Raw genomic sequence first — 19,088 nt, 5'->3', positions numbered from 1 at the left:
CACACTATTGCCAACTTCCAAGGATTCATAAATCAGGCCTCAAAAAAAAAAAAAATCACAAAATTGGCTTAAACCTATTGAAATGAAACCAGAGTTTTGTTTTATTGTTTTTTAAATAAAATTTGTGAGCTTTTTAGGTTTCTGAGCTTTTAGGGTTCATTCAGGTCATGGCAGTCAAACATCTCATGGCAACCAGAATGGCCAGAAATTTACTTTTTCAGAATGAAAGCAAAGATTCTCACCATCACTTGACTTCACTAGCTGGGGCTTTAAGATAACCAAATACTGCAAGACTTGTGATCAAAAGCACAAGAGTTAGCAAGTCTTCCCCCACTTCTAGCGAGGCAGGTGATCAGTTCTGTTGTTTAGGTTTGGCCCATTATAGGGCTTCAAATCCTGATGGTAAATTCAGGGCTTCTGAAGGCCTCAGGGAGATTTGGGCCCCTGCTCATTATCTCACACATATCTCCTTTCACAAGCTCCAGAACCCCTCAAGGCCTTCTAAGGAAAACAGCAGAAACTGTTTTCGTAAGATTGCCTAGCACTTTCATACACATTTTTGTTACCTTTCTCCAAAGTGCTCTCATGTCTCATTGCAACATTAAAAACATTCTTTTTTGACACAATCATATACACACAACTCCTCTCCTTTGTGCATTTGTAACTTGTGGGAGGGGCGACTTCTGGGGAAAAGTCATCCACAAGGAGTGAAAAGACATTAGTGCAAGGAGTGAAAATTCTGCCCAGGACTTTGCAAATAACCCTGCTAATGCTTTCTGCGGCACCAATTGTAGTCTATTCCTAGAAATCACACGCCACTGGCCCTGTTTAGCTTTTTCTATATATAATATTATGCAATGCAAAATAAAACTAGTTAGTTAAAATCAAATCCAATTTTGAGTAATTAAGTAAATAGTTTAACAAGAAGCAAAATCAAATCCAAATTTTGCTTCTTGTTAAACTATTTACTTATTGATAATGTTGCATCTCTGGTGAGTAGCAGCAGATTTTCAGGGGCTTAGGTCATTTTCCTATTTGGATCAGAAACCGATGACATGGAATAAGTTCAATTTATTTATTTATAAAATAAATAGTTCATCGTTCAGTTTATTTATAAAATGTACATTTATGCTGTTTTCTGAAACACGGATGGTAACAAAAAGCACATAGGGAGAAACCCCAGGCCAGTCGCCTTTGCCCAGTCCTGAAGCAGCTCTAGTGCTTCTACTTCTCCTCCAATGCACATACACTCACACTTAGAAACTGACTGCTTGGAGCTTACCATGCACTGGGCTGGTCTACACACACAAGTTACACTGCTTTAACTACTATACAGATATGCATTGTGTAATGTACATTCATTCCTGCTTCTTCTCATTTTTGTGTTTTCCTGTGTCTCATTAAGGGCAGCTTCTCCTTTTTGTAGAGTTTGGCCATATACACACAAACACACACACACAACTTTATTTCATATGTATGTGGTAGAAGGGGGCCCATTCACATTAGTTCACAAGTCAACATGTCATCAACTCATCACTCATAAATCCAGTACATGAAACACATTAGATTTATAGCTTTCAGATATAATCTACTTATAGTTTTGTAGGTCATGGGTCTGACTACCCATCTGCAACAAATAACGCAATTTACTTGTTACTGATGTGTAAACATGGGTCATCATGCCCATGATAATGGTTGATTTCATCCTGTTCCTGATATAATGGAACATGGGTTTTTCAGTGAACCATTTACAAACTCCCTCATGCAAACTACTCAAGCAGCTGGTCCTTTGCCTGTCAGAATGACCAGAGAGAATGTGCCATGGCATGTCAGAGAAGGTGTAATACCTCATTAATCTCCATTTAAAATAAAAATCCTAGCAGCCACCCACATGCGCTCAGATGTGATTTTTCAATTGCTTATTCAATCAAATTATTTTTCATATATCACAGATGAATACCTTACCATGGACTCCTCAAATGCCAAGTTTTAAAGCTCAGCCATTGTTAAGTTATTGGGTAGGGAATAAAGGGTCTGATAGTTTTTACAGCATTTTTTCCACCCTCACAACACTCAAAAAGCAGATGGAATAATTTTACCTATTCATTCGCCTTTCTGTAGAGAATAAGAGTTTTGGAAAAGAGTTTTAGTGAAAATGAAAAAGGGGCAATGCAATAAAAAATGTATTGCATTCATAATTACAGCATTGCTGCCCAGCAAATGTTGTAATAAGGTGGACCTGTTTGAAACCCCACACGCCTGTAAAAGTTCTAGTGCCCGTGTGCTTGTTTGTCCTCTAAACTGTTGTCACACAACATTGCATGGTGCGGGGAGAGGAAAAAGGGAATTGTGTATAAGACATTTCTTTTCAGACGTAAGTGTTTGCTGTTTTCATTCTTGGGATTAGAAATGGATAGCGTAAATCAGCAAGCTAACTCAGCCTACACACTAAAGGACACTCTCCAGCCACAGCATTCCAGTCCCCTTTTCTTCAGAGCTTCATTTCCCCAAACTCCCCCCCCCCCCCAAAATAAAGCTATTTAACACAAAATTAACGTATCAGTCATGCCCCTTCCCCCCGACCAAGGGTCTCCTGCAGTGGCCTATTTACTCTCTACAGGATTACACCACACAGGCCTGAGTCAAGTCAAAGCAAGCCTGAATGCAGGACTATACTCCAGAGGTTCATATGTGATTTAGGTTCTTTCTCACACACACCCACTGCTACAAGAGCTTTCTTATGTCTTGCAGCTCTTACTGGCTTTTATGAGGCCTAGGTGATCCTCAAGCTATCAGCTCATCCATGGCCTCACAATCTCTCCTGGGAGGCAGCTAATTAGTCACAGGTGGAGTTAACCCAAGGCCCCTTAAACAGCCAGCCGGCCTGTGACAACATGTCAGTGGGAGTGAAATACTGTGCCTATAATTTACCTATTCATGACCAAGTGCTTATTTATGCTTATTAGTGCTACAACTCATGCAGGCGGGAGTCTATATAAAGCCTTTGCAAGAATTATGCAGTGATTAATTTCCTTTGACGAGAATGTTTTTTCCCTTGTGTTTTGATAGGTGGTGGAAAAAATGTTTTGGTCTATAAGTGGGTTGAAGAAGAAAAGAATTAATGTAAAATCTGACTAGCTGGCTTTAAAGCAATTTCCCATCAAAGAGGAGCAGGACTCTGTAGTAAAACCTGTCATGTTGTGGGAACCCCATTACAGTACTGCAGACTCCTGACATGTTTAACACACAGTTCAGCCTTCCGTTGTCAAGGGGACCCAGCCATATTTTAATTGTGTTCATGAACTATGAAATATTCATGTGTTAAAGGAAGGAGGAAACTCAGGGGAATGCAGCACCCTCTCTTCAAAGGAAGAGCTCCCCCATTTCTCCTTGGTTTGGAGGAGCAGTGCTTTTCCATAGCTCTCCCTCCTTGGCTTGTGCAGTGAGAGCTCCTCCCTCCTGTTTCTGTCTGCTTTAACCAGCTATTTCTATATAGTATCCAGAGCTGTAGCATATGGTTCAGGAGGATAGTTAAGACACAGTTTGGTCCCATCTCTGCTGGAGAACCCAACCAAGAAATGTGTGAGATAAACACCTCAGAAATCAGGCTATTTATTGAGGTGCCGAAATCTGGAATCTCTCTGTTTTTAACCTAGACAAAAACAAGTTCTCACCTATCAGTAAGATTCTATGTTAAAAAATATAGAAACACTGGAACTTCACTGATAGTGCCTTGATCAAGTTAAGACATTGAGAATTATCCTTCTTTATGTGATTGGGAAAGAGCAATTTTTTGATTTTTCATGTTAAAACTGTTTGGCTTCAAGCTGTCTAGAAAAATGTGTGACCTTGAATTTAGGTGTAAAAATTATAACTGAAAATATATTGAGATTGTATTAAAGTCACTACATGGGTCAAATCCTGCAAAACCTTAGTCACATGAGTAATCCTTATTTACAAAAGTAGCCTTATTCATTCAGTTGGACTATACCCATGAGCAGTTCTTGGTGAAATTTTTTGTTCAAAGCTTTTTTTTTTTTTTGACCAAAATGTTCAGATTTGGGTCAACCAAAATAATTTAAAAATTTGTGTCAGATTCAAGAAATTGTATTGGTAAAAAAAAATCCAGAAAAATTGAAAACTTGTTTCGAAAATATCAAAACAATGTTTTGATTTTTCAATTCAAAATGACTTTAGAAATGTTTCAATTGTATTTTTAAAAAGTTAGAAACATAAAAAAGCCCCAAATTAAAACTAAATCTTCTGTGTCCTGTCCCCCCCGGCCAATTTGTTGGTACAGCCAGCAAGCTGGAAAAATCAGTTATTTCCACAGCTGTACCCTCATGTAACACTACCCTTATGTGAGTGAGGGCTTACAAGGTCAAGGTCTTATGTTAAGCACAGAATTTTTGTAATTATAAGTTCCAAAATATGGTTTACTGATTTTTCCCCCCTTTTGGCTGGCTGTCCCCAATCAGGGATGCCATGAATGCTTAGTTGATCAAAAAGCAACTATCCACACAGAGGAGATATCTTTGGAAATGGTCTCTGTATCTGGGAGGATTTGCATTCAGACAGTTGAAGCTATTACAATCATCGTCCAGCAGGTGTCTCTATAATGCAGTATTGTTAAAGCTTCTTGAAGGGGGACATTTCTGAATATGCAGAAATTTTACGCGCACATAACCTTTTGCAGTCTTTATCCATATTTAATTGTCTTAAACTTATAGCCACTTCACTGAACCCCGCAAAGTTAACAATGAAATCCATGATGTCCCTTTCACAAATAAAACTGTAGAAACAACAATATCATATAATCCAATAAAAATATAAAAGGTAAACATTCCACCGAGGCAGTAAATTCACATAGGTGCATCTCATAATTCTCTTATTAAATCTGTTTGTATCTTCTATGAAGAGCTTTAAATATGCACCTTGTCACTTTACTATGTAAGGAAGAGGCCAAGAGCCTTTATTTGGCTAGATGGGCCTATCACAGCTCCTACTGGCTTTGCCAATGGGAGGCTCCATTTTGACTTAGTTTATAGAGCAACTCCTGAAGCAATTCTGCGCCAAAAAAATTTGTGCACAATATTTTAAAATTCTGTAAAATACTGCATATTTTTGTCATCAAAATAACTCAACATAATCATTCCAGTTTCAATTATTTTGGTAATTGATTTCAAAATACCTGTCAACAAATATCTAACAATTCAGACAACAAAAATTCAGAAGATTTTTTTTGATAAATTGATTCCTTACTAGGCATATTAATACAGAACTTAGAGTAATAATTTATTTAAACTACAACACAGAACCGTATTTCCCACCCCTTTCAGAAGCAGTGCAAAGGCTTGGGGGAGTCAGGGTAACAAAGGAGGTGAGGGAGAGGAAAGTAATTGCTAGGAAGAAGCCTGGGAGTGAACCTGGAGGGTTGTTGGGAGAAGTATGGAACAGTTGTGGGGTTTTATTGGGGAGGGGGGTGGGAATTGTTAGGGAGCTGGGACGCCTCCCCCATGCAGACTCTGCTGACCCCTTGCCATCTGCCCCTGTCCCCATGTGTCACTGCACCGTGCCCTTCCCCCATCCCCATGTGGCCCTGTACCCTGACTCCCATTCAGCCCCTGCCCCAGTTTGTCCCTCCCATTAGCCCTTCTGAACCCCAGTCTGTGATCCCCCAGTAGTTTTGTATGTCCCACTTTGTCTGTTTCCCTCACATGTGCTTCCTCATCTGGCCCCATAGGCAAGGCACTACGAGGAATGCAGCTTCTGCTCTCTCCCTATTGGCTGTCATGACTGGTGAGCAACTGCCCTCTATTGCAAAAAGAAAAGGAGTACTTGTGGCACCTTAGAGACTAACCAATTTATTTGAGCATAAGCTTTCGTGAGCTATTAGTGGGCAAAAGACATAACTGCAGCACCTCTGCGGCAGAATGTATTTTCTGCGGAGAAAAAAAAATCTGCAGGGGACATGAATTCTGTGTGTGTGTTTGCCATGGCACAGAATCCCCCCGCACACTGAATAATAGAGCTAGTGCCTCTGAACTGTCTACTGGGGTTCTGGTCTAAGTCTTGTTGTGCTAAGGTGCAGAATGCACAGACAGCCACCACATGGAGGAGCTCAACTAAATGATTAAGCCCACTTTAGTGAGCGGCAATGTTGAGTAGTGGTTCAGAATTTTCATCTTGGTTCTGACTCCTACTGTGGTCACTTAGGTTCTCCTTGACTCAGTGCCCCATCTCTAGAAGTAGGGATAATAATACCTCCTTACCTCACAGAGGTGTTGTAAGTATTAGGTATTGTTTGTACAGCACTTTGAAAAATGTGAAATGCTAGATAAGTGTTGCTTATTATTAGTGTCTGGATGTCAATGGGAAGACAATCTAGAGCACAAGAGAGGGAAAAAATCTGACTGGTGGTTTCATGATCTGCAGTATCTGAAGTCAAATGAACAAAGAACACTGGAGTCTTCGAGGAGGGCAATTTCTCATTCATACTGTTAATTGTGCCTGTGAAATCCATACAGATGTCAGACCCACACACATTGCAGTGGTGCAATCAAAACACATCCCTTTATTTAGTTTATTGTATTTGTCTCTTCAGTTTTCTAAGAACACATTTCTAGGCACTTATCCAGTGCTCTGGGCATCTATCCTATCAATTAAAGAACAAACAGACAAAAGAGTGCCCATAAATATATTCACCTCAATCTATGCTCCCCTCAGTAGGCCTTAATGGAAGCGGGTGGGAAATGGGCTTTGCAGCACTCACAAGGTTAAGAAATCCTGGCTCTGGTAAGGGGCAAAATCAGTTGTGGGGTTTTTTTTCCATGTGACTCCCAGCATGGGATGGGGAGGAGTTATTTTGCAGCTGTTCCCTCACCGTCTTCCCTAGAGGTATCTAGAGCACAGTCCATGGGCAGTGCATTGAATGGATTTTTGGCCTTTAAGAGAGGGATCTTGGTCTTTCCATTAGCACAGAGAAGGTATTTTAATTAATTATTTTAACTTCTTACTACAATTACAGTTGTGCTTAGAGGGCCCTTTTTTATAAGCTATGCACAAATGCATAGTAACAGATTGGGTTATAAACAATTTGGGGTAGGGACAAATAGACCAGAAAGACAAAGGCTGAGAGAAAAATATTATCCCTTTTTATAAAGGTGGGAAACTGAGGTATAAGGCAACTCATCCAAGAGCATACAGGAAGATTGCGGGAAGAGGTAAGACTTGAACCCATGTATGCTGAATACCACACCAGCATCTCAACCACCAGACCAACCTTCTGCCACTCTTAAAGATTAGAATCAATGCTAATGCTAGTCTTCTGTGGTTCTCAACCTTTCTAGACTACTGTACCCCTTTCAGGAGTCTGATTTGTTTTGTGTACCCCCAAGTTCACCTAATTTAAAAGCTACTTGCTTACAAAGTCAGACATAAAAACACAAAAGTGTCATAGCTGACTATTATTAAAATCTTGCTTACTTTCTTATTTTTACCATATAATTGTAAAAAAAATTGATTGGGATATAAATATTGTACTTAAATTTCAGCGTACAGTATATAGAGCAGTATGAACAAGTCATTGTCCATTTGAAATTTTAATTTGTAACAACTTTGCTAGTTATAAAACTAGGCAAATATCTAGATGAGTTGATGTACCCCCTGGAACACCTCTGTGTACCCCCAAGGGTATGCATACCCTTGGTTAAGAACCACTGTTCTTTGCTATACTGTGGAAATTGTGTCTTCACCTATGCCTTAGACCAGTGGTTCCCAAACTGGGGTTCATGAACCCTTGAGTGTTCGCAAAATGTATCAGGGGGTTCTCAGAAAAAAATTCTGTAATGGTGGACAGAGCCATCCCTAGGGACCCCAGGTGCCGGGGCTGGCCGCCCGAGCCCCGTGGGGACCGGCAGCCTGAGCCCCATGACCATGACTTCTTGGCAGAAGAAGTTTAAGCTTTGTTGTAGTCATGCGTTGTTTGCCTGGACTGCGCAAGACCCGAATGCTTGTGGGAGGAACTCTTTATTTGAGTTGGCTTCTTAAATACCTTCATTCTGTTTCATGTCTGGTACTCCTTGATGAAACATGTAGGAGGCTTAACTGAAGTGATATGAGCTACAAGAATGATATCTTGGAAGAGTGTTGCCATTTGCATAATGTAATAAAATTAATAATGTAACTATTACACACTATTTATTATTACATTATTATTTATAAGCATGTCATAAACAAATTATTTCCAAGATCACTGTTTCTATAATTTATGCTCAGGTAGGGAGAAAATCCCTGGAAATATTCATTTTTAGGAGGGGGTTCACAAGATTTGATATTTTCATGAAAGGGGTTCATGAGTTGTTAAAGTTTGGGAACCACTGCCTTAGACACAATGCGGGTCACAGCATAGTGGTATTTACTGTTGATCTTCAATCTCCATGTGTCTCTGCTGGTCAGAGGCATCCCTACATTTGAATATCTAGCATAATTCAGGGGCAGGATTGAGTTAATCAATGCCTAATTCAAAAATTAAAAAGAAATTTAAGTGCCATGCTGGTTTTTATAAACTCAGTTAATTTTTCTCTCTCTCTGGGTGTGATTATTTGAAACTGATGGCATCAGACAGCATCCCTCACAATGTCTCCCATGTTTACCAAACATCTGGGTTGGTGCAGAAAAATCATGATAGCATGAACCTCATTTCGATCAATAAAATGAAAACAAACTCATCAGCATAAGTCAAGGTCCTTCGTGTTGCTTCTTACTGTCCCAGAAACCTCTAGTCAGCTGGCATCCAGTTTGCATTAGCCATTGCCTGTGCTAAGGGTTGCACAGCCGAGAGGGTTCTTAAAACTCTGACACTACTGATGGAATCATTCCGACGTTAGTCAGCTTATTCTTACAAGACAAGCAAAAATGTGAGCTACTGCATGTCTCCTTTTCTCAGCATCACTCCCACATACACTGGCATGTGAGTAGCAAGTGTTTGTTTAGCCTAGAGAAAAGTTTGTTGAAAACAGATCCTGCAAAGTTTGAGCCTTTTTAGAAAGGCTGTACACATCTGAAAATAATCTAACCACAGAAATAGAAACAACTCTTAACGTGCAATCACAACACAATAAAAGTCACCCCCAAACTTCCTACCTTTGTCCTGATTGATCATGCTGTTTACTGGTCAGTTGAATTGCATCTTTACCTCCTTGCAGCCTGTCCTTTTGGCTCAGTACTGCTCTTCAGATATCCAAGTGCATACCCTTGCTTATTTGAAAAATAAGCTACTGCATACACCCACATGAGCACAGGAGTGGATTTTACAAGATATGCAGTAATGCACAGCAACACAGTTTAAGCTTTGAAATGTTTTCACCAAAGGGAAGATACAGTTAAAAATATAACAGTATGCTTGTGTCTTTGCTATCAGAAATCTTTTTCCAATAATCTCTTTGGGGGCAGGGACAGTTTGTTCATTCTGTGGTTATACAGAGCCTAGCACAATGGGGCTTTGGCCCATGATTAGAGGCTCTGAGGCCTACTGCAATATCATTAATACACGATAGCGATGGGGATAAAAATAGACATTCTTCTCCTTAAAATTTGTAATAAAGAAACATAAATCAAACACTTACTTGTTCTTCAGAGCATGGATTGTGCCTTCCTCTGTATTTGCAAGATACCCAGCATATTTTAGGCATGATTGTAATAAATAATAATAAACTCACTGGGCATTTATTTTAGGTGTGTTGTGTCCATGCATTTGTTACCAGTAGAAAGACACCCTTTGTGTTCAATGAGTTTTGGATCAGGCCCAAAAAGTGAATAGAACCGAAGTATATCAACTATTCTGTTTTTCCCCCTTCTCGAGGAAGCTCACAGCCCCAGTTGTAGGCCTGACAATTCTCCACGTTTTTGTCTGTACCTCCCTCACCCATATTGCAGTGATCCTCCCTCCCAGCTTCCATAAAGAAGGCTGGACGAAGCTCCCTTCAAAGCCCATCAATACTGCTCGTTCACTCTGTTGAAAGAGGAGCCAGACAACAAAGAAGGTGCTGCCTGTCCTCCATCTGCTGTGCATGCTTCCTTCACGACACTCTATGTCCCTGCTGATCTGGGAACATGGACTGAGCTCTCATTTCTCTTATGACACGACTGGGTTGGAAAACTATTTTGCTTCCTTTAGAGATTTAAAATTATATGTAGGTGTGTGTGCTACAGTAATCGGTTTTCACAAGAGCACCAACCTGGGCAACATTTAGATACTATGAACTCCCTATGGGGCTAGTTTCTGGGGCAGCTAGCACATGCTAATGCATCTGTGTTGCTGTACCCCTCCTAGCTACATTGAAGCTAGCATAGATATGACCACTCATACTACAATCACACCATCACTTGCAGTATAGACATACCATAAAATATACAGATAGTGAAATGGAATATTGTTTAGCAGTTTCCAGAGTGGCAAATCTCTCTTATATATCTCAACAAAAGCAATTAGTAGTGAATAAAGACTTGTCATGCGATGCTACATTATTCGAATTGAAAGATGTGTATCTAAGTCCCCATTATAATCTGTAAAAATGTGAAGGAATACAACAGTTTTAGACTATGCAAGGCATAGATAGAGTTAGTAGTTTTCAGTGTCTCATTGTGTCATTATAGTTGTGCTTGATTACACAAAGTTTGAATTTAGGAAGAGGTTAGCGTGTCCTGATCATTCCAAATACTATATGAAAGGGATTCAAATAGTCAAATGTTGTCTCTAACTTTCTCTCCTAGGGTAGATCATCCATAAATAACATTGAGTTGATTCTTACAGGCAGCTATTGAAGCTAAGTAGTTTAATGCCCTTCTATCTGTTAGCTTTGTCTTTCTTTGCATGGGCAAGGAGAATATGGGGCAAGTTTGCTGATTTATTTTTCCTGAATTGTCAGTCCCTAAAAGCCAGAGAAGGGCAATCCAGATATCTTTGTTGTCTATGGAGAACTATTGGGATAATGACATTACAGTAGGCTGAAATCTGAATTAATTTGCCCCTAAGCAGGAGGCCTGTTTAAAAAACTTTATGTTGATGCATTTGAGTTCAAATGCGTGACAAACAGGAGAAAGCCCTTTCTGTGAAGGAGTCAGAAGACAAGAAAGCTGCAGGTCAGGATGTCACTATCCCACCCTCGTTCTCTGGCCTTCAGAACTTCTATCAGGAAAAACAGGGTAGTCAAGACCTGATATTCCTGATATTTTGAAGCTTGAAAATCATACATAGGATACACCTACCTAGCCCTACCCCCCTTTTAAACAAAAAAAACATATTACCTATCCCTGCCTCCTCTTTCAACCCAAACATATGAAGCCATCAGTAACAGGGTCATCTGCTCCTTTAATAGCCCCACAGGGAGGAGGCAGGAGCAGCCAACCTTAACCCAGAGAGACGCCCAGGAGACAGGTGCTGGGGGATCAGCTGACCAGCATATGATTGGCCCACACTCTCAGCTGACAGGCAGGCCCACAGGGGTCAGAAAGGGTCCTACCCAGTAGCTACCAGAGCCAGGGGACCCCAGTCTGAAGGCCTAACCAGACTGTTGGTGGCAGTATTTTTATATGCTTTTCTTGCTTTGTCTGGGAAAACAACAAACAGAGCCCTGGAGAAAATGAATGAAATCTAACCTGGGCATGGCTGTCTCTCTATCCCCAGTTGGACAAGGGCCACCAGCGTACACCACCTTTAGCCTTCCCATTCAAAACATCCCCAAGGGGGTGTCTCCTGCCTGCAGGCTGATCCACCTTTTTCTTCTTTCTGTTGCTGCCAGCCACAGCCCCTTTGCCTGCTCAGGTCTCAACTTCTCACTCAGCAGCCTAGCTCATAGTCTGCCTTCCTTCCAGAGGTAGCTCCCATGCATCTGCCTCCATTTAGCCTGTGGCTGGCCCTCACACACAATTTTCTTTCTCTAAGGCTGATTTTCTGTGGAGGTCAATACTTTTTTCAGTTCAATAAGTATCACAGAGCCCTCTACAAGCTAAATGTAGAACTGCATTTCCACCCCTCCTAGAAGGACATGTGGGCCAATAATCCTTTCTTCCTACCAACTCATTCTGAAGGAGAGGGTGAACCCAGTAATGAGCTTTGCAGTCTAAGCTAGTCAACAAATATTTAAAAATAGCAAATACATTCACAGAAATCAGGTTTGATTCACAGACTGTTCGTGAAAAGGGCTACATTTGTTGGATAATTTATTATCCACGAATGATTCAGCCAGTTCTTGCCACCATTCTGCTTTTCCATATGTGCTGGCCATCTTATTTTTGTAATCTAAAATAAATGTTCTCAATCTGCTATTTAAATTATTCTGTCTGAATATTGCATTCTGCTTTCCCATCTGAGCAGACACTGTTCCATCTGAATGGCAAAAGGGACAGAGGATCATAGGAGTTAGATATGGAAAAGCCCTATTAGATTGGAGTCCATTATCCTGTAAGATTAGAATATAATACCTTGACAGAGGCCATATCAGATATTAAATTGATGTAGTACTCAAGTACTCTACATTAAACACAATTATAAAGAAAGAACAGCCCTGGAATGAATTTTTCATTGGTGCAATAGGTGGACATTGCCTCTTGCACCCAGGATTGCCTAACAGGCTATCAGATAAAGTTTATGCAATTAAGTCTTCTGTAATAAAGCATTGCATGTTTTGAATTATAAGTTCACTGTCTACATGCAGCTGTACCATTTTGTGCTGTGTTCCTGTTAGATCTCACAAGGCAAGTGGGGACAGGCTGATTCAGTACTTAGAGCTGATCCAAATTCCACTGAAGTCAGTGGGAGTTTTTCCATTGACTTTCATGTGCATTGTTTCAAGCATTTCAGTGGTACGTCTTCAAGGAATTCCTAGGAGGTACTGTTGGTGACACTCTTTCCTCATAGTCAAAGCTGAATCTGTTCCTGAAACATGATAGCAGGGGGCACTGTGCAGCTAGAGGAGGTATATTTTGCTTGAGATTTAAAGCCAAGCTCCTGACTACTTATCAATGAAAAGTCTCATGGCATCCTGATCAAATTCAGAATTGGATGGATACATTCTGCTTTATTAAAATTCCTCCTGCAGTTTCCAGTGAATAAGCCATATTCTGAGCTATCGTGCAGTGCTTTGCTTCTTATTGTTTTCAATGGGCTTTGAATGAGGCCTAAAATATCTATTGCCTTTCATCCTAATAGGCAGTGAAAATTCCTGCTTGTTAAATGTGTCCCGTCCAAGATGATCCTCTGGAAAAATAGTGCTATAGAAATGTAACTATTTTATGTATACTTCTGCATCAGCATACAAACTTAGTTTATGCTACAATAATTTACTACTGAATGTGTTGCAAGATGAGTGATATATTTAGGGTATTGCTTTAAATATTTACAAGTATTTAAAATAAACAGTTGTAGAAACAAAGAAAATACATTTCATTGAGTACATCCATTTCACTTCTGCATGGTCCATTCACCACCACCAATGTGTGCACGTTTCAGAAACTGAAGTCATGTCTACAAAGTGCTGATGATTAGTGTAGATAGGGGTTTAACTAATAAAGGTACTAAATTTGTTCTTAATACATTGTCTATTTCTGGTGCTGACCGAACACTAGAAAGGATGGCTGGAACGTCTATTATGAAGGCAACCTATGTCCATCTGCCATTCCCTCTTTACATTTCAGTTTCTATCCTGCAAAATAAAGGGCTTCAGCAATACAACTCAATGGGGTCTGTCAAAATTTGGTAAGCTGAAGATTTGTCTACATCTGTCCCACTACAATACACTAACTTTTATTGGTGTCACAGATTTGGCCATTTATATTGATAACAAGAATACCCAGCATTATTATAGTGAAAATTAAGAATAGAAATGAGTTTTGGAAAGAGTATAAACTTTCTTGATTCAGGGCATAAGTCAACTTCTAACAAATGGGAGTTAGAAAGAAACTTTCCCTAAGGGCAGCTTATTCCATGACTATAGTAACAGGAATTCTACTCACCACTGCCCCCGCTTGTGGCTACATCTGGAGATTACCTCTATGCAATCTGACATCCCTTTCTGTCACTTGATTATGCCAGGGCCCCTCTTGCTCTCTAGGAGTCAAATCACTTCTTCACTAGCTTAGCCTTCTGGTCAGGTCACTATACAGTTTTCCCCTTTTGGGGTAACAAAGTCTCACCAGACCCACAGGTCAGGTGCCATTCCAGGCAGTCTTGCCAATTCAAAACTGTGCCACTCTGCCAGTGGCTGGAAGGGGAATCAAGGCCTCCCTGCTACTCCAGGTTCCAGCCCAGGGACACTACAATCAGCAGCCAAGGTCTGCACCATCTCAACCCTTGCTGTAGTTTTCCTGGGCTTCTTCCTACTCCTCTTTCTGCAGCTTTCTTCTCCACCACCCCTCTTGGTAAACTGCTTCCCTCAGGGTCAAGATCTCAAGGCTTCTATTTCCCCTAGGTTTTCACCGTCTCACTATCCTAGGCCCCAAGAGCAATTGCAAACTTCCACACTCTAGCACCCTTTGGGGGCTCACTGCCTGGCTTTATATAAGCCCTGCATACTCTTGCCCAGATGGGCTCCATCTTCAATTAGTGCATGTCAATCAAACCTAAATCGCCCCCGCAGGTGCAGCCTATGAGGCTTATTACCCCTTTCTGAGCTACCTTCGCCCCTTCAAGAATGGTGTGGGGTGCATATCCCCTCACAACTACCTACTTCAGGAGTCTTGCACCTTCCTCTGAAGTGGCTACTGTTGGTCATGAGAAGAGACATGGCCTAAATGGACCAGTGAGCTGACCCAGTATGGCAATTCCTATATTCTGTAAGCCCAAAGAAAGGCAGAGACCATCAAATTCAGTTCTCTAAACAGTTTTGTGAAGGTGGCTGTTGTTGTTTTTGTTTTTCAATAAAAAGGTAATTAATTCTATGTAACACAATTTATTGCTATGGTTATGAGCTTCTCAGCTCTGTCAGCCATTTGGAGTTCTTTTCCTTAGGGTTTGCTTCTTGGCCAAGCAAGTTTTAATCCTCTTGGATTTAGGGGGTCGGGAAAATCGCTCTTGCTCTGAGAAAGCCAGCTCTGCTGGCACCTTTTTCCATGAGGCTGACATTTCAAATCAGTTCTTTTATCAGCACATGCCTCTTGGTTGCTTTTATGATAGCCTCAAAAAATATTGCAAAGAGCTGTCTCAGTGATGATAATCTTTGCAGAACACTGACCTACTGCAAGAAGAGGAATGTTTCCAAGTGACTACAGTATATTAACAAATTAGCAGGTTGTGCATGCCCTTTACCACATTATCACCATTTCCAGTGCTATATGGCTGGGTTAGCACTTTCTTTATAAACAACCTCCTTCTCACTGTTTATTTTCCCCAAAATGAGTTTATAATTTGATCATAAAAATTTGCTCCAGGCTAAATGGTATAAACTCTCTGCCTGAAGCTAATTGTGTTACTTGAACCAAATTTCAAAATCATTGGTCTAGCTCTCAGAGTTCTAGGGGACCAGGGTTTTTATTATTTCTTGTTTGGATTTGTATTAATAAGAGAAACCACTGCCATTTTTAAAAATCCCCCACAAAAATTGGTAGCTGATTATCCTTTAATGTACAGCAATCACTTTTTATGTTGCTTGTAAAGTTGCTCAAACTATATAGATGTTTTTATTAAGTAAAGGTAGGGCAGTGCAGGTGTGGTAGTGAATACACAAGTGCTAGGCCATTCCAAGTTAACATTTTCTCCCTTTCCTCACAGTTCTGCAAAGAAATAATATCCCAGAGAGGAAAACAATTCATTATTGTAATAATAAATGCTGCATGCATTAGGAGTGAAGACCCTAGGCTTCCATTAGCACCAGTTCAAGTTCCACAATTGTGCCTTTGAAGTTACTGAATCTCAGCGGAACCAGTCATTGGATGGAGAAGATCTACTCTTGGTAATATGAGAGAGTAGTGATTCTGCAGTGGGGGATGTTTGAGCCACAGTAGTGTGATCCCAGTACCTTTCACCATGCATTCTTTTGTTTACAAACCAAGACCCCAGTTCTGGAGTGAGCTCCTTGCAGGCAGACCCCCCAAGCTCACATGGTGCCAGATCTGGAGTCACTGGATGCCATTCTGAAGTCACTTGGGTGGATGCAGATGTCTGTCTGCATGGAGCTTGGAGCAGTTTCCAAACTGCTCTTTTATGATGGTGGTTTCAGAGTAACAGCCGTGTTAGTCTGTATTCGCAAAAAGAAAAGGTGTACTTGTGGCACCTTAGAGACTAACCAATTTATTTGAGCATGAGCTTTCGTGAGCTACAGCTCACTTCATCGGATGCATACTGTGGAAACTGCAGAAGACATTATATATACACAGAGACCATGAAACAATACCTCCTTCCACCCCACTCTCCTGCTGGTAATAGCTTATCTAAAGTGATCATCAAATTGGGCCATTTCCAGCACAAATCCAGGTTTTCTCACCCTCTGCCCCCCCCCACCACACACAAACTCACTCTCCTGCTGGTAATAGCCCATCCAAAGTGACCACTCTCTTTAAAATGTGTATGATAATCAAGGTGGGCCATTTCCAGCACAAATCCAGGTTTTCTCACCCCCCCCACCCCGCTCCAAAAACCACACACACAAACTCACTCTCCTGCTGGTAATAGCTCATCCAAAGCGACCACTCTCCCTACAATGTGCATGATAATCAAGGTGGGCCATTTCCAGCACAAATCCAGGTTTTCTCATCCCCCCCCCCCCACACACAAACTCACTCTCCTGCTGCAGTTTCTCTTCTGCAGTTTCCACAGTATGCATCCGATGAAGAGAGCTGTAGCTCACGAAAGCTCATGCTCAAATAAATTGGTTAGTCTCTAAGGTGCCACAAGTACTCCTTTTCTTTTTATGATGGTGGTCACTTATATGGGGCGCTGCTTTGGTGAACCTAGGACAAGGATGGGGACTGTGCCTACACAGCGTGCTTCTTTCAGAATAGAGTATGAACAAAAGTAAAGTTCTTTACACACGCACAACCCATACAAAGCCTCATTAAATAGCGGCAGCCTATTCATTATATACCTTACATTTGGTGGTGTTGCAATCTGATCCAGCTCCAGCTCTGAAGCAGGATTTTGAATGTAATTGTTCCTAAACTACACCTGCCAGCTGAGTGTTTAATCGCAGCCTCGTAGCTCTCCAGTGATGGCAGTTCCACTACCTTCTCTGTTAACTTGTTCCATTGCCTAGCATTTCAAATAGCTATAACATTTTCCTAATACTAAACCTAAATTTCCCCTTGCTGCATCTTAAACCCATCACTTCACGTTCTGTCCTTGTTCACTAATGAGAATAATTGGCCAATGTCCTTTGCATAAAAACCTTTTACATATTTGTAGACAGTAATGCCTCCCGTCAGTCCTTTTTCCTCTAGACTGTACAGGCTCAGTTCTCTTAACCTTTCCTCAGAGGTCTTATTTATTAACTCTTTAATCATTTTTGTTGCTCTCCTCTGAACTCTCTCCAATTTCTCTGTCTGTTTTAAAATGTGGGGCCCAAAAATGATTGCAATTTCCCAAATGAGGCCTAACCAGAACTAAATAGAGCAGAATAATTATCTTGCTTGTTTAGCACATGATATTCCCATTAACAAAACCGAATGTGGCATTTGTCTTTTCTGCATGAGCACAGTGCTGTTGACTCATATGCAACTTATCATCCATTATAACCCCATGAGGTGCAGGACATTTTTAATGTAAAGCTTTTGGGAAAAGAAAAGAAAAGAAAAGAAAAGAAAAGAATCCTAGTTCCCTTATTAAAAAAAAAAAGGGTTGATGGGAGGGGCCATTTAAACTATAGACCCCCTGTCCCATGTACCTGTGGAGGGACCTTCAGTGTCATTGCATATTCAGCCTTTGGTCTCTCTCTTGCCAACCAGGACGCCCCTAAGAGCCAGAATTTGTACAATGGACAGCTTCCCTGTAATGTGGGGTGGACAACCTGATCCTAAGAAGGAGCCAGAATTTACCAATGTACATTGCCAAAGAGCCATAGTAAGACGTCAGCAGTCCCCCATCAGCTGCCCTCTGCTCCCGCTCCCAGTGCCTCCCACCCACCAGCAGCCCCGCTGATCAGTGCCTCCCGCTCCCTCCCCACATCTTCCAATTAGCTGTTTCATGGCATGCAGGAGGCTCGGGGGTGGAGTGAGGGCACTGCAGGCTCAGCGGAGGGGGCAGAAAGGGGTGGGTGGGGGCAGGGCCTGTGGCAGAGCCAGGGGTTGAGCAGTGAGCACCCCCCGGCACATTGGAAAGTTGGCACCGGTAGCTCCAGCCCTGAAGTCGGTACCTATACAAGGAACTGCATATTAACTTCCGAAGTGTCACATGTGGCTCCGGAGCCACAGGTTGGCCACCCCTGCTGTAAGGAGTTAATAGAGATCAGCACTCATCTGATATACAATACTGGATAGGACTGTGCAAACTCTGGGTGACTTAGTTAACAGGAGCTGGAAGCCTCCCTTGAATGTTTAGTGTGATTTCAACTGGAATTTAATTCACACAGGACACTGAGCTTGACAGTTTCATCCCTATTTGTCCACGTAACAAAAATGCCACACAGCTAGCTCCACCCAAGTAAAGCTCAGGATTTACACAAGAGGCGCGACAACTCAATGACACAACAGTAGAGTTACCTATGTGTAGGAAAGCTTGTATTAACCACATGATTCCTGGCTCAGGGATCCTAGTCCCTTACTTTCCAACGACATTCGTTCACCCACAGAACTTTAAGGACAGGTGTTCCAGTACACTCTGGCTGCTTTGTACCACTCCAGGGATGCAAAACAGGCATAAATCCAGTTTAGCTGGCCAGTGCACCTCAGTGAATCAGTTCCTATACGTTTAAAATAAAAAGCACATAAAATCTAAAAGAAAATAGCCTCAGTAAACCACAGTAATTTGTCTCATTTCTGATTAAAAAGCTGGTATATACATCAGTAACTTTTAAGGCTTTTTTCTAAAGCTATTCATGTTTCCAAATGCATATTATAATTAAGGTGTTGTTTTCCATCTAGTGCCATCTTTTAGACTGGAT

Source organism: Lepidochelys kempii, chromosome 1, assembly GCF_965140285.1.
Source record: "Lepidochelys kempii isolate rLepKem1 chromosome 1, rLepKem1.hap1, whole genome shotgun sequence".
NCBI classification, from domain to species: domain Eukaryota; kingdom Metazoa; phylum Chordata; order Testudines; family Cheloniidae; genus Lepidochelys; species Lepidochelys kempii.
This window is presented reverse-complemented; position numbering follows the sequence as displayed.